We start from the raw sequence: 15,055 nt of genomic DNA on the forward strand, positions 1-15,055 counted from the left end.
GCTCCCTTGTGCTCTGTATATCAACGCAATTCGTATACCTTCTGCAGGAATCTCGCAGAATGGTAGCATTTGCTTACGCCTCTTCACATGGATAACGTGCATGCACACTGTAGCGAGGCTCGTAAACGAATGACATCGCCAAGCATGACATTATACTACAAAATGCATACAAACCAATGTTCTGCCTATGCATTCAGAAAACCTCTGAGGCCAGTAGAATACTTGTCATAGGTTGTAGAACATCCCTTTCATTCAGTGTACTGCCATGTGTTAGATGCTGCTCGAGATAGCTCCACTCCTTGCAGGAAGGTTTAAAAAATGAATGCCTTCTGTGAGGTTCGAACTCACGACCCCTGGTTTACGAGACCAGTGCTCTACCACTGAGCTAAGAAGGCGGCAGCTTAGCGTTTGTGAGCTATCCCCAAATTGTTACTTCATCATACTGAATCTTGCAGCCCTCGACCAGATATCGGATTTGGCACACAGCTGCTGCTGGGGGTGTCCACATTGCCGTTTTCCAAATCTCTTGAATGTTTCGCCCTTACGATCGACGACGAGCGTCGGCCCACCAAAAGTTAGCGGTCTGCACAATCCTGACCTAGTGCACAGCTTGTGGGATAGCGTGGCTCGACTGCGAAATGCGCCTTTCGGCTCCTCTCTCTGGCTACAGTGCGCTGTTGTCCACAGTGGCACTGGCGTTGCCCATGGGGCTTCATGTAAGGCGACTGCACGTCGCTCGGCCAACAGCGGCCTACTGCAGACCGACACTTAAGACACACCAAATACAAATCGACATCGAGAGACAGGCCCTGTCATATGGCACTCGCGACGTATATGCTGAAATTGAATGTAAAGAATACGTCTTTTGTAGCGGGCGTCCCTCTACTGCAGTGTCACACATGACGAATAAAAAGGAAAACAGCAGAACGTCTGTGTAGGGCCATGTTTTTACCTACAGTGTCACTTGGCTGAATGTGTATAAGGCTCTGTGGCATCACTCAAACGCAGCCAACTTGTCACACTAGCTGTGTATCTCTAACAAAGTTGACGTATGCCCTCACCTCGGTGCCGGTTAAAACGATTTCGCCCCCAGGTGGGCTCGAACCACCAACCTTTCGGTTAACAGCCGAACGCGCTAGCCGATTGCGCCACGGAGGCCTTGACTTTGGCTCCCTTGTGCTCTGTATATCAACGCAATTCGTATACCTTCTGCAGGAATCTCGCAGAATGGTAGCATTTGCTTGCGCCTCTTCACATGGATAACGTGCATGCACACTGTAGCGAGGCTCGTAAACGAATGACATCGCCAAGCATGACATTATACTACAAAATGCATACAAACCAATGTTCTGCCTATGCATTCAGAAAACCTCTGAGGCCAGTAGAATACTTGTCATAGGTTGTAGAACATCCCTTTCATTCAGTGTACTGCCATGTGTTAGATGCTGCTCGAGATAGCTCCACTCCTTGCAGGAAGGTTTAAAAAATGAATGCCTTCTGTGAGGTTCGAACTCACGACCCCTGGTTTACGAGACCAGTGCTCTACCACTGAGCTAAGAAGGCGGCAGCTTAGCGTTTGTGAGCTATCCCCAAATTGTTACTTCATCATACTGAATCTTGCAGCCCTCGACCAGATATCGGATTTGGCACACAGCTGCTGCTGGGGGTGTCCACATTGCCGTTTTCCAAATCTCTTGAATGTTTCGCCCTTACGATCGACGACGAGCGTCGGCCCACCAAAAGTTAGCGGTCTGCACAATCCTGACCTAGTGCACAGCTTGTGGGATAGCGTGGCTCGACTGCGAAATGCGCCTTTCGGCTCCTCTCTCTGGCTACAGTGCGCTGTTGTCCACAGTGGCACTGGCGTTGCCCATGGGGCTTCATGTAAGGCGACTGCACGTCGCTCGGCCAACAGCGGCCTACTGCAGACCGACACTTAAGACACACCAAATACAAATCGACATCGAGAGACAGGCCCTGTCATATGGCACTCGCGACGTATATGCTGAAATTGAATGTAAAGAATACGTCTTTTGTAGCGGGCGTCCCTCTACTGCAGTGTCACACATGACGAATAAAAAGGAAAACAGCAGAACGTCTGTGTAGGGCCATGTTTTTACCTACAGTGTCACTTGGCTGAATGTGTATAAGGCTCTGTGGCATCACTCAAACGCAGCCAACTTGTCACACTAGCTGTGTATCTCTAACAAAGTTGACGTATGCCCTCACCTCGGTGCCGGTTAAAACGATTTCGCCCCCAGGTGGGCTCGAACCACCAACCTTTCGGTTAACAGCCGAACGCGCTAGCCGATTGCGCCACGGAGGCCTTGACTTTGGCTCCCTTGTGCTCTGTATATCAACGCAATTCGTATACCTTCTGCAGGAATCTCGCAGAATGGTAGCATTTGCTTACGCCTCTTCACATGGATAACGTGCATGCACACTGTAGCGAGGCTCGTAAACGAATGACATCGCCAAGCATGACATTATACTACAAAATGCATACAAACCAATGTTCTGCCTATGCATTCAGAAAACCTCTGAGGCCAGTAGAATACTTGTCATAGGTTGTAGAACATCCCTTTCATTCAGTGTACTGCCATGTGTTAGATGCTGCTCGAGATAGCTCCACTCCTTGCAGGAAGGTTTAAAAAATGAATGCCTTCTGTGAGGTTCGAACTCACGACCCCTGGTTTACGAGACCAGTGCTCTACCACTGAGCTAAGAAGGCGGCAGCTTAGCGTTTGTGAGCTATCCCCAAATTGTTACTTCATCATACTGAATCTTGCAGCCCTCGACCAGATATCGGATTTGGCACACAGCTGCTGCTGGGGGTGTCCACATTGCCGTTTTCCAAATCTCTTGAATGTTTCGCCCTTACGATCGACGACGAGCGTCGGCCCACCAAAAGTTAGCGGTCTGCACAATCCTGACCTAGTGCACAGCTTGTGGGATAGCGTGGCTCGACTGCGAAATGCGCCTTTCGGCTCCTCTCTCTGGCTACAGTGCGCTGTTGTCCACAGTGGCACTGGCGTTGCCCATGGGGCTTCATGTAAGGCGACTGCACGTCGCTCGGCCAACAGCGGCCTACTGCAGACCGACACTTAAGACACACCAAATACAAATCGACATCGAGAGACAGGCCCTGTCATATGGCACTCGCGACGTATATGCTGAAATTGAATGTAAAGAATACGTCTTTTGTAGCGGGCGTCCCTCTACTGCAGTGTCACACATGACGAATAAAAAGGAAAACAGCAGAACGTCTGTGTAGGGCCATGTTTTTACCTACAGTGTCACTTGGCTGAATGTGTATAAGGCTCTGTGGCATCACTCAAACGCAGCCAACTTGTCACACTAGCTGTGTATCTCTAACAAAGTTGACGTATGCCCTCACCTCGGTGCCGGTTAAAACGATTTCGCCCCCAGGTGGGCTCGAACCACCAACCTTTCGGTTAACAGCCGAACGCGCTAGCCGATTGCGCCACGGAGGCCTTGACTTTGGCTCCCTTGTGCTCTGTATATCAACGCAATTCGTATACCTTCTGCAGGAATCTCGCAGAATGGTAGCATTTGCTTACGCCTCTTCACATGGATAACGTGCATGCACACTGTAGCGAGGCTCGTAAACGAATGACATCGCCAAGCATGACATTATACTACAAAATGCATACAAACCAATGTTCTGCCTATGCATTCAGAAAACCTCTGAGGCCAGTAGAATACTTGTCATAGGTTGTAGAACATCCCTTTCATTCAGTGTACTGCCATGTGTTAGATGCTGCTCGAGATAGCTCCACTCCTTGCAGGAAGGTTTAAAAAATGAATGCCTTCTGTGAGGTTCGAACTCACGACCCCTGGTTTACGAGACCAGTGCTCTACCACTGAGCTAAGAAGGCGGCAGCTTAGCGTTTGTGAGCTATCCCCAAATTGTTACTTCATCATACTGAATCTTGCAGCCCTCGACCAGATATCGGATTTGGCACACAGCTGCTGCTGGGGGTGTCCACATTGCCGTTTTCCAAATCTCTTGAATGTTTCGCCCTTACGATCGACGACGAGCGTCGGCCCACCAAAAGTTAGCGGTCTGCACAATCCTGACCTAGTGCACAGCTTGTGGGATAGCGTGGCTCGACTGCGAAATGCGCCTTTCGGCTCCTCTCTCTGGCTACAGTGCGCTGTTGTCCACAGTGGCACTGGCGTTGCCCATGGGGCTTCATGTAAGGCGACTGCACGTCGCTCGGCCAACAGCGGCCTACTGCAGACCGACACTTAAGACACACCAAATACAAATCGACATCGAGAGACAGGCCCTGTCATATGGCACTCGCGACGTATATGCTGAAATTGAATGTAAAGAATACGTCTTTTGTAGCGGGCGTCCCTCTACTGCAGTGTCACACATGACGAATAAAAAGGAAAACAGCAGAACGTCTGTGTAGGGCCATGTTTTTACCTACAGTGTCACTTGGCTGAATGTGTATAAGGCTCTGTGGCATCACTCAAACGCAGCCAAATTGTCACACTAGCTGTGTATCTCTAACAAAGTTGACGTATGCCCTCACCTCGGTGCCGGTTAAAACGATTTCGCCCCCGGGTGGGCTCGAACCACCAACCTTTCGGTTAACAGCCGAACGCGCTAGCCGATTGCGCCACGGAGGCCTTGCCTTTGGCTCCCTTGTGCTCTGTATGTCAACGCAATTCGTATACCTTCTGCAGGAATCTCGCAGAATGGTAGCATTTGCTTACGCCTCTTCACATGGATAACGTGCATGCACACTGTAGCGAGGCTCGTAAACGAATGACATCGCCAAGCATGACATTATACTACAAAATGCATACAAACCAATGTTCTGCCTATGCATTCAGAAAACCTCTGAGGCCAGTAGAATACTTGTCATAGGTTGTAGAACATCCCTTTCATTCAGTGTACTGCCATGTGTTAGATGCTGCTCGAGATAGCTCCGCTCCTTGCAGGAAGGTTTAAAAAATGAATGCCTTCTGTGAGGTTCGAACTCACGACCCCTGGTTTACGAGACCAGTGCTCTACCACTGAGCTAAGAAGGCGGCAGCTTAGCGTTTGTGAGCTATCCCCAAATTGTTACTTCATCATACTGAATCTTGCAGCCCTCGACCAGATATCGGATTTGGCACACAGCTGCTGCTGGGGGTGTCCACATTGCCGTTTTCCAAATCTCTTGAATGTTTCGCCCTTACGATCGACGACGAGCGTCGGCCCACCAAAAGTTAGCGGTCTGCACAATCCTGACCTAGTGCACAGCTTGTGGGATAGCGTGGCTCGACTGCGAAATGCGCCTTTCGGCTCCTCTCTCTGGCTACAGTGCGCTGTTGTCCACAGTGGCACTGGCGTTGCCCATAGGGCTTCATGTAAGGCGACTGCACGTCGCTCGGCCAACAGCGGCCTACTGCAGACCGACACTTAAGACACACCAAATACAAATCGACATCGAGAGACAGGCCCTGTCATATGGCACTCGCGACGTATATGCTGAAATTGAATGTAAAGAATACGTCTTTTGTAGCGGGCGTCCCTCTACTGCAGTGTCACACATGACGAATAAAAAGGAAAACAGCAGAACGTCTGTGTAGGGCCATGTTTTTACCTACAGTGTCACTTGGCTGAATGTGTATAAGGCTCTGTGGCATCACTCAAACGCAGCCAAATTGTCACACTAGCTGTGTATCTCTAACAAAGTTGACGTATGCCCTCACCTCGGTGCCGGTTAAAACGATTTCGCCCCCGGGTGGGCTCGAACCACCAACCTTTCGGTTAACAGCCGAACGCGCTAGCCGATTGCGCCACGGAGGCCTTGACTTTGGCTCCCTTGTGCTCTGTATATCAACGCAATTCGTATACCTTCTGCAGGAATCTCGCAGAATGGTAGCATTTGCTTACGCCTCTTCACATGGATAACGTGCATGCACACTGTAGCGAGGCTCGTAAACGAATGACATCGCCAAGCATGACATTATACTACAAAATGCATACAAACCAATGTTCTGCCTATGCATTCAGAAAACCTCTGAGGCCAGTAGAATACTTGTCATAGGTTGTAGAACATCCCTTTCATTCAGTGTACTGCCATGTGTTAGATGCTGCTCGAGATAGCTCCGCTCCTTGCAGGAAGGTTTAAAAAATGAATGCCTTCTGTGAGGTTCGAACTCACGACCCCTGGTTTACGAGACCAGTGCTCTACCACTTTTTTTTTTTTTTTAAATTTTTTTAAATATTGACCTCCTGCACCCAAAGCAGGAATCATACCCCTTTTTTTCCGAATGGCACCTGTACAAGGGCGTCATACTATCCCCTACTGCCTCGGTTCTTGGACTCTCGGTTGTTGTTCTTGTGCGCCCTAAAGGTCCACGAAAACTTTAGTCCTGGTGTAGAGAAGAAACTTACATAAAGGCGGCAAATCCAGAAACAGTATAAAAGAAAATGGCTCACACAGGTGACCTTAGCCAACACCCTCTCTTTCAAATGTCAGGCTAAGCATATTGGCAAAATCATCTCGGAGGCCTGGCAATCGCAAGCGCTGCCAGCAAGCAGTAAGCATGTACTGCCGAAACGCTAGGTGTCCATCCTCTTCATGACAACTGTTGACAAAATGTACGAAATGGCCAATCAACCACATGACGGTATGGAGCTTCGTTCGCGGAAAAAAGGAAGAATCAGGCCGGACGATGATGTCAATAGTATAAGCGGCTTCAGCAGACCTAGTGACAAAAGCAAGTTGTTTCCTGAGCCAACGCCAATTAGCAAGGTGCCCACAGCAGGTGAATCGATGTTCAAGGGTATCCACGAGACCACACCGAGTACAGGTGTCCGTGTCAGAAAGACCAATACGGTGCAGTCGTACATTGGTGGGAACCAAATTATTTATTACCCTGTACCACGTGGACGCCACGGCCATAGAGTGGATCGACAGACTAACATTCTTCCAGGCGTTCCTCCAGGACACAGATGGAGACGCCAGTTCTATTGGATTGGGACCGGCAAGCCCCTCCCAGCGGGCAATCAAGCCCTTGGTCGTTGGCACCGGTCGCCGCAAGAAGACGTCACCGAGGTAACTCACCGCAATGTAAAATTCCCGAATGTGTTTCAACTTAAAATTTAGGCGTCCGACATCGACAGGTGGAGCAAGGCTCGCCGGACGCACAACAGTAAAAAGCCTGGATGTAATCGAAGTCACTTCTTGCGTAACAATTAGAGTCGTTCGGCGGACGTACAAAGCAGACGCCTTGCGAGTAATGTCAGAGAGGCCCAAGCCTCCGGAGAGACGCGGTTCCGTCATTACCTCGTAACGTAACTTGAATAGATGTCCCTTCCATATAAACCTGCTAGACAATTGGCGCAACCTTTTCGCCACCATCATGGGAAGTGGGAACAGCTGAGCAACATAATAAGCTTTACATAGAACGTAGGTGTCTAAAATTCTGACTTTTTGCAAAATGGTAGCAGAGCGCTGCTCATGGACCATCAGAGCCCCCTGTATCTTTTCGGTGACAGATTTCCAATTGAGAGCCGCCATTTTTAGAGCACACCGATCAATGATAATCCCCAAGGACGTATGGCGATCGACAAAAGTGGCCCAAGGGACGTCAGCATCGCGAAATCCTCGAATATCAAGGAACTTACATTTACCCTGATTGAGACGCGCTCCAGAGACACGACAGTATGCATCAACTGCCCCTTTCAACAACGGGATCTCATCACGTTGACGGAGGAGAACAACGACATCATCCGCATATGCCTTAACAGAGAGCTTCCCACCAGAGAGGGACATACCCTGAAGCTTGAGAGCAATAGTCCGAAGCAGCGGTTCCAGGGACAATACGAATAAAGACATAGAGAGCGGACTACCCTGAGGCACTCCGCGGCGGATAGCAATGGGCGGCGTCAGCTGCCCATTGACTGACACCCAAGCTGTTATTCCCCTATATAAATTGCCAAGAACACCACGTGATGAAGCGTTAAAACCTATTGTACCTAAAACACGATCTAAAAACACATGACTGACGTGATCAAAAGCCTTATAAAAATCAAGGAAGGCAAAAGCACAATGTACGTTTGTAACCGCCGCAACCGAGACAACATCCCGATATTCGGCTACTGGTGTCAGAATAGATCTATCATGAAAACAACATTGATGTGCACCAATCACACCCCGAAGCAGAGAAGACAACCGGCTATTGAGCGCTCTAGCAGCTGTCTTATAGTCAAAATTCAGCAATGTGAGCGGACGAAGATTGGCAGCAGATAAACGACCAGAGGACTTCGGGATTAAAACAATTTTCCCTACTTTAAAATCGGCAGGCACATCCATCCCCCTGACAATCTCATTTAAAATCTGCGTAAAAATGCCACCCAAAAGAGGCCAAAAACGGAGATAAAATTCTTTAGGCAGGCCGTCTGGACCCGGCGATTTACCGGACGGAGAGCGAGCAATAAAATCGAAAACATCATCTACCTGGAACTCCCGGAGAAATTCGCCGTTCGCGTCAGGCGCGATCGTCGCAGTTAGATCCCCAAAGACATCTTCCGAAAGAGACTCACCAGAATCATGTGCAGAATATAGACTAGTGTAATACTGATGAAGAGCACGAACCATTCCCTCCTGCGCAATAAGCTGTCGCCCATCATCCACCGTAAGAGAAGAGATGAAGGAGCGACGACGACGAGTCTGATGCCGTAGCAGGTGGTACAAGGATGTCAGCTCACCTTCAACAAGGGAGTGAGGTTTCGACTTAACTCGCAGACCATCCATCTGTCGTCGTTTAAGGCTCAAGAGCTTGGCTTTAATACGACGAACATCATGGATCCGCAGAGGAGAGGTACCCGCCGCGTCATATAGTTCACGCAGGACAGAGTAGTAAAATTCATACGTGTTCTTAAAATCACGCGCCCTTGCAGCACAGTAAAAAATCAAAGTCTGACGAATCTTGGGCTTGGCAAATGCAGTCCACCAAACCAGCAAGGAGGGGTATCGCGGGACAGAGCGAAGACATCGCTCCCACACGCCACTTATAACATCATCCATAGCACTGTCGGCAAGGTGGGAAACATTTAACATCCACTGGGAACGATAAAGTTTTGCAGGTTGGTGACTAAGATTTACAGTTGCAGTAAAAGCACAATGGTCAGAAAAACTAGTAGGAATAACATCGACAGAAAGAATTTTATCACATAAAAAATCAGATAAATAGAATCTGTCGAGTCTACTGCATGAGGACGCAGTAAAAAACGTATATTTCACCAGGGTTGGATATTTGTGTTCCCAAACATCACGCAGATGCATCGTACGAACTAAGTCATGTAAATCACGGCAATAATTAAAATTGGGGGACTGGTCTTCAGGGCGTAAAACACAATTAAAATCGCCTCCGAGCAGGAGACTCCGAGGACTCTGGCGCAAAAGATAAATAAGCTCTTCTTTATAAAAGCGCGATCGAGCCACAGTGTGACCCGAACCAGAGGGGGCATAGAAAACAACGAGGCGGAGATCAAAAAGACGACAACCAATCCCACGGCCAGAGTCAAGGAATTCAATGTCAGTAATAGGAATGCCCTCTCGAAAGAAAAGAGCAGTTCCTGTTGAATATTCCGGCGCGACATTAAAAACAGTTTGAAATCCAGGTAGAGAGAGATCAGAAAACAACACTTCCTGCAAAAACACTACGTCCGCACAGGCGTCGTAAATAAACTGCCGCAAAGAGGCAATGCGAACGTCGGACTCAATACGGTTAACATTTAAGGTAAGAAAGGTGTATGCTTGAACCATAGAGAGAAAAGCGAGAAAACAAATCACCTACACCGACGCACCAGCGTCACAGTCCATAGCAGGGGTGACGGAGGCATCCGAGGGAGGGGGACTGCTACCCCGTTCCGCGGATCCCTTACGTTTCGGTTTTTTACGAACAGCATTAACGTTCGGCTGAACGCGTAACTTGCGTCGGCTGACGGGCAAGGAAGCTTCAGCCGCCGGTGACGTAGGAGGGTCAAGTTCTGTATCCGACACCACCCGCGCCGGTCCACATGCGGGATCCGGGGTCGCGGGGGAAACATCCGACAAAACGGAATGGTCAACACCTGCACTAGCTTCCGGCAAACATGGACTGCACGGAGGCGAAACGTGAGCAGGAAGGTCCGAGGCCGCAGAGTTGGAAGGAAGCGGAGCAGCTCCGCTGGCAGAGGTATGGGGCAGCGAAGCAGGAAGTTGTCGCGGCTCCACTTGTGACATCGAAGTCGGTTCGGAAGACGGCGCCAACAGGCCCGACCGACGACCCGACTCGAGAGAAGCTGCGTCGGAGGCCGGAGGGGCGCCAGCAGCCGCCACCGGAACCGCTACCTCAGGAGGGCAGGGAGCAGCTACAGTACACAGTGGCTCGGTGGATGCCGGTCGCTCGGACTGGGGCATCTCAGGGAGATCCTCATCCGTACTATTTCCATCGTGTGGGCGACGCCTCTTATTATTCAGAAGTGGCACACCCACATGAGGGACAGACGGAACAACATCAGATTTAGCACGCAAAGGAGGAAATTCTGTGTCAGGGGTGCGCAAAACATGTGGCGGGGCGCTACTACCACTGGACTGTGCTACACCAAGAGCAGAACCACCTGCAACGAGGTCAGCGACCGTTAACTTGCGACGCTGTTCGAGAGAATTTTTTAAAACAAAAACCCTCCGCGGACAGTCGGTACGCACGTGACCACTTTCATTGCACAAAAAACAGGTGCCAACCTGACCACTATATGCTACATGGACACGATATCCACCGATCTGCAGGTGAGATGGAATATTCTGCTTAACGTGCATTTCGACTGAACGAATACCACTGTAACATTGCAGGCGATGTTGGCTTGACCAGCGTTCAAGGCGAATGCTCTTTACATCACCATACTTCTGTAGACCCTCCTTAAGATAGACATTATCCACCTCCGGTGGAAGGTTGTAAACACGAACACTGGTGTACGTAATGGAAGCATTAGAAAGCAGCACGGTACTTACAGAATCATCCCGATGCCGAAAGAGAACTTGATAACCGTATTTAGAAAGAATTTTATCAACCTGAAGTGGGTCCATAAACTTAACAAAGAAAACATACAGTTCGGTATCAAAATAAGCAGTGTGCACCTGATCCGAATGAACACCAAAGGTATCTACCAACCAATCATGAATCTCAAGGGAACTAGGTTGCACATGGCGGGTTGACTTGTCAAAAGCAAAACTAACTGTAGCCTGACGAGGAATAACCTGGGACGACATTTTCAAAATATGCGGTCGAAACCGCTACACAAAAAACACTGAAATAAGGACAGAAAGTAACACAAGTTACGAAACAACGACGGAGAAACACTCACAGAAGTTGCAACACAACACGTAAACAAAAACGATAGTCCACTATACGTAACGCTACGGCAGAGCGGAAGACTAGGCACGTCCACACTGCACGGCGTCTAAAGCGGAACTACCACTGAGCTAAGAAGGCGGCAGCTTAGCGTTTGTGAGCTATCCCCAAATTGTTACTTCATCATACTGAATCTTGCAGCCCTCGACCAGATATCGGATTTGGCACACAGCTGCTGCTGGGGGTGTCCACATTGCCGTTTTCCAAATCTCTTGAATGTTTCGCCCTTACGATCGACGACGAGCGTCGGCCCACCAAAAGTTAGCGGTCTGCACAATCCTGACCTAGTGCACAGCTTGTGGGATAGCGTGGCTCGACTGCGAAATGCGCCTTTCGGCTCCTCTCTCTGGCTACAGTGCGCTGTTGTCCACAGTGGCACTGGCGTTGCCCATAGGGCTTCATGTAAGGCGACTGCACGTCGCTCGGCCAACAGCGGCCTACTGCAGACCGACACTTAAGACACACCAAATACAAATCGACATCGAGAGACAGGCCCTGTCATATGGCACTCGCGACGTATATGCTGAAATTGAATGTAAAGAATACGTCTTTTGTAGCGGGCGTCCCTCTACTGCAGTGTCACACATGACGAATAAAAAGGAAAACAGCAGAACGTCTGTGTAGGGCCATGTTTTTACCTACAGTGTCACTTGGCTGAATGTGTATAAGGCTCTGTGGCATCACTCAAACGCAGCCAAATTGTCACACTAGCTGTGTATCTCTAACAAAGTTGACGTATGTCCTCACCTCGGTGCCGGTTAAAACGATTTCACCCCCGGGTGGGCTCGAACCACCAACCTTTCGGTTAACAGCCGAACGCGCTAGCCGATTGCGCCACGGAGGCCTTGACTTTGGCTCCCTTGTGCTCTGTATATCAAGGCAATTCGTATACCTTCTGCAGGAATCTCGCAGAATGGTAGCATTTGCTTACGCCTCTTCTCATGGATAACGTGCATGCACACTGTAGCGAGGCTCGTAAACGAATGACATCGCCAAGCATGACATTATACTACAAAATGCATACAAACCAATGTTCTGCCTATGCATTCAGAAAACCTCTGAGGCCAGTAGAATACTTGTCATAGGTTGTAGAACATCCCTTTCATTCAGTGTACTGCCATGTGTTAGATGCTGCTCGAGATAGCTCCGCTCCTTGCAGGAAGGTTTAAAAAATGAATGCCTTCTGTGAGGTTCGAACTCACGACCCCTGGTTTACGAGACCAGTGCTCTACCACTGAGCTAAGAAGGCAGCAGCTTAGCGTTTGTGAGCTATCCCCAAATTGTTACTTCATCATACTGAATCTTGCAGCCCTCGACCAGATATCGGATTTGGCACACAGCTGCTGCTGGGGGTGTCCACATTGCCGTTTTCCAAATCTCTTGAATGTTTCGCCCTTACGATCGACGACGAGCGTCGGCCCACCAAAAGTTAGCGGTCTGCACAATCCTGACCTAGTGCACAGCTTGTGGGATAGCGTGGCTCGACTGCGAAATGCGCCTTTCGGCTCCTCTCTCTGGCTACAGTGCGCTGTTGTCCACAGTGGCACTGGCGTTGCCCATGGGGCTTCATGTAAGGCGACTGCACGTCGCTCGGCCAACAGCGGCCTACTGCAGACCGACACTTAAGACACACCAAATACAAATCGACATCGAGAGACAGGCCCTGTCATATGGCACTCGCGACGTATATGCTGAAATTGAATGTAAAGAATACGTCTTTTGTAGCGGGCGTCCCTCTACTGCAGTGTCACACATGACGAATAAAAAGGAAAACAGCAGAACGTCTGTGTAGGGCCATGTTTTTACCTACAGTGTCACTTGGCTGAATGTGTATAAGGCTCTGTGGCATCACTCAAACGCAGCCAAATTGTCACACTAGCTGTGTATCTCTAACAAAGTTGACGTATGCCCTCACCTCGGTGCCGGTTAAAACGATTTCGCCCCCGGGTGGGCTCGAACCACCAACCTTTCGGTTAACAGCCGAACGCGCTAGCCGATTGCGCCACGGAGGCCTTGACTTTGGCTCCCTTGTGCTCTGTATATCAACGCAATTCGTATACCTTCTGCAGGAATCTCGCAGAATGGTAGCATTTGCTTACGCCTCTTCACATGGATAACGTGCATGCACACTGTAGCGAGGCTCGTAAACGAATGACATCGCCAAGCATGACATTATACTACAAAATGCATACAAACCAATGTTCTGCCTATGCATTCAGAAAACCTCTGAGGCCAGTAGAATACTTGTCATAGGTTGTAGAACATCCCTTTCATTCAGTGTACTGCCATGTGTTAGATGCTGCTCGAGATAGCTCCGCTCCTTGCAGGAAGGTTTAAAAAATGAATGCCTTCTGTGAGGTTCGAACTCACGACCCCTGGTTTACGAGACCAGTGCTCTACCACTGAGCTAAGAAGGCAGCAGCTTAGCGTTTGTGAGCTATCCCCAAATTGTTACTTCATCATACTGAATCTTGCAGCCCTCGACCAGATATCGGATTTGGCACACAGCTGCTGCTGGGGGTGTCCACATTGCCGTTTTCCAAATCTCTTGAATGTTTCGCCCTTACGATCGACGACGAGCGTCGGCCCACCAAAAGTTAGCGGTCTGCACAATCCTGACCTAGTGCACAGCTTGTGGGATAGCGTGGCTCGACTGCGAAATGCGCCTTTCGGCTCCTCTCTCTGGCTACAGTGCGCTGTTGTCCACAGTGGCACTGGCGTTGCCCATGGGGCTTCATGTAAGGCGACTGCACGTCGCTCGGCCAACAGCGGCCTACTGCAGACCGACACTTAAGACACACCAAATACAAATCGACATCGAGAGACAGGCCCTGTCATATGGCACTCGCGACGTATATGCTGAAATTGAATGTAAAGAATACGTCTTTTGTAGCGGGCGTCCCTCTACTGCAGTGTCACACATGACGAATAAAAAGGAAAACAGCAGAACGTCTGTGTAGGGCCATGTTTTTACCTACAGTGTCACTTGGCTGAATGTGTATAAGGCTCTGTGGCATCACTCAAACGCAGCCAAATTGTCACACTAGCTGTGTATCTCTAACAAAGTTGACGTATGCCCTCACCTCGGTGCCGGTTAAAACGATTTCGCCCCCGGGTGGGCTCGAACCACCAACCTTTCGGTTAACAGCCGAACGCGCTAGCCGATTGCGCCACGGAGGCCTTGACTTTGGCTCCCTTGTGCTCTGTATATCAACGCAATTCGTATACCTTCTGCAGGAATCTCGCAGAATGGTAGCATTTGCTTACGCCTCTTCACATGGATAACGTGCATGCACACTGTAGCGAGGCTCGTAAACGAATGACATCGCCAAGCATGACATTATACTACAAAATGCATACAAACCAATGTTCTGCCTATGCATTCAGAAAACCTCTGAGGCCAGTAGAATACTTGTCATAGGTTGTAGAACATCCCTTTCATTCAGTGTACTGCCATGTGTTAGATGCTGCTCGAGATAGCTCCGCTCCTTGCAGGAAGGTTTAAAAAATGAATGCCTTCTGTGAGGTTCGAACTCACGACCCCTGGTTTACGAGACCAGTGCTCTACCACTGAGCTAAGAAGGCGGCAGCTTAGCGTTTGTGAGCTATCCCCAAATTGTTACTTCAT

General features: G+C 49.4%; 16 non-coding genes across 16 annotated transcripts; all 16 read right to left on the reverse strand.

The window, feature by feature from the left end:
• Positions 1-323: 323 nt before the first annotated feature.
• Positions 324-395, reverse strand: Trnat-cgu. The gene has a single exon. It is a non-coding gene; the product is annotated as a tRNA-Thr (tRNA).
• Positions 396-1,084: 689 nt separating this feature from the next.
• Positions 1,085-1,158, reverse strand: Trnan-guu. Its single transcript has one exon. It is a non-coding gene; the product is annotated as a tRNA-Asn (tRNA).
• A 333-nt stretch (positions 1,159-1,491) lies between these two features.
• Trnat-cgu lies at positions 1,492-1,563 on the reverse strand. Its single transcript has one exon. It is a non-coding gene; the product is annotated as a tRNA-Thr (tRNA).
• Positions 1,564-2,252: 689 nt separating this feature from the next.
• Positions 2,253-2,326, reverse strand: Trnan-guu. The gene has a single exon. It is a non-coding gene; the product is annotated as a tRNA-Asn (tRNA).
• A 333-nt stretch (positions 2,327-2,659) lies between these two features.
• On the reverse strand, positions 2,660-2,731 carry Trnat-cgu. The gene has a single exon. It is a non-coding gene; the product is annotated as a tRNA-Thr (tRNA).
• A 689-nt stretch (positions 2,732-3,420) lies between these two features.
• Positions 3,421-3,494, reverse strand: Trnan-guu. Its single transcript has one exon. It is a non-coding gene; the product is annotated as a tRNA-Asn (tRNA).
• A 333-nt stretch (positions 3,495-3,827) lies between these two features.
• Positions 3,828-3,899, reverse strand: Trnat-cgu. The gene has a single exon. It is a non-coding gene; the product is annotated as a tRNA-Thr (tRNA).
• Positions 3,900-4,588: 689 nt separating this feature from the next.
• Positions 4,589-4,662, reverse strand: Trnan-guu. Its single transcript has one exon. It is a non-coding gene; the product is annotated as a tRNA-Asn (tRNA).
• A 333-nt stretch (positions 4,663-4,995) lies between these two features.
• Positions 4,996-5,067, reverse strand: Trnat-cgu. Its single transcript has one exon. It is a non-coding gene; the product is annotated as a tRNA-Thr (tRNA).
• Positions 5,068-5,756: 689 nt separating this feature from the next.
• Positions 5,757-5,830, reverse strand: Trnan-guu. Its single transcript has one exon. It is a non-coding gene; the product is annotated as a tRNA-Asn (tRNA).
• Positions 5,831-12,197: 6,367 nt separating this feature from the next.
• Trnan-guu lies at positions 12,198-12,271 on the reverse strand. The gene has a single exon. It is a non-coding gene; the product is annotated as a tRNA-Asn (tRNA).
• Positions 12,272-12,604: 333 nt separating this feature from the next.
• Trnat-cgu lies at positions 12,605-12,676 on the reverse strand. Its single transcript has one exon. It is a non-coding gene; the product is annotated as a tRNA-Thr (tRNA).
• A 689-nt stretch (positions 12,677-13,365) lies between these two features.
• Positions 13,366-13,439, reverse strand: Trnan-guu. The gene has a single exon. It is a non-coding gene; the product is annotated as a tRNA-Asn (tRNA).
• Positions 13,440-13,772: 333 nt separating this feature from the next.
• Positions 13,773-13,844, reverse strand: Trnat-cgu. Its single transcript has one exon. It is a non-coding gene; the product is annotated as a tRNA-Thr (tRNA).
• Positions 13,845-14,533: 689 nt separating this feature from the next.
• On the reverse strand, positions 14,534-14,607 carry Trnan-guu. The gene has a single exon. It is a non-coding gene; the product is annotated as a tRNA-Asn (tRNA).
• Positions 14,608-14,940: 333 nt separating this feature from the next.
• Trnat-cgu lies at positions 14,941-15,012 on the reverse strand. Its single transcript has one exon. It is a non-coding gene; the product is annotated as a tRNA-Thr (tRNA).
• Between the last annotated feature and the right edge of the window lie 43 nt (positions 15,013-15,055).

Source organism: Schistocerca americana, chromosome 5 (genome assembly GCF_021461395.2).
Source record: "Schistocerca americana isolate TAMUIC-IGC-003095 chromosome 5, iqSchAmer2.1, whole genome shotgun sequence".
In the NCBI taxonomy this organism is placed as follows: domain Eukaryota; kingdom Metazoa; phylum Arthropoda; class Insecta; order Orthoptera; family Acrididae; genus Schistocerca; species Schistocerca americana.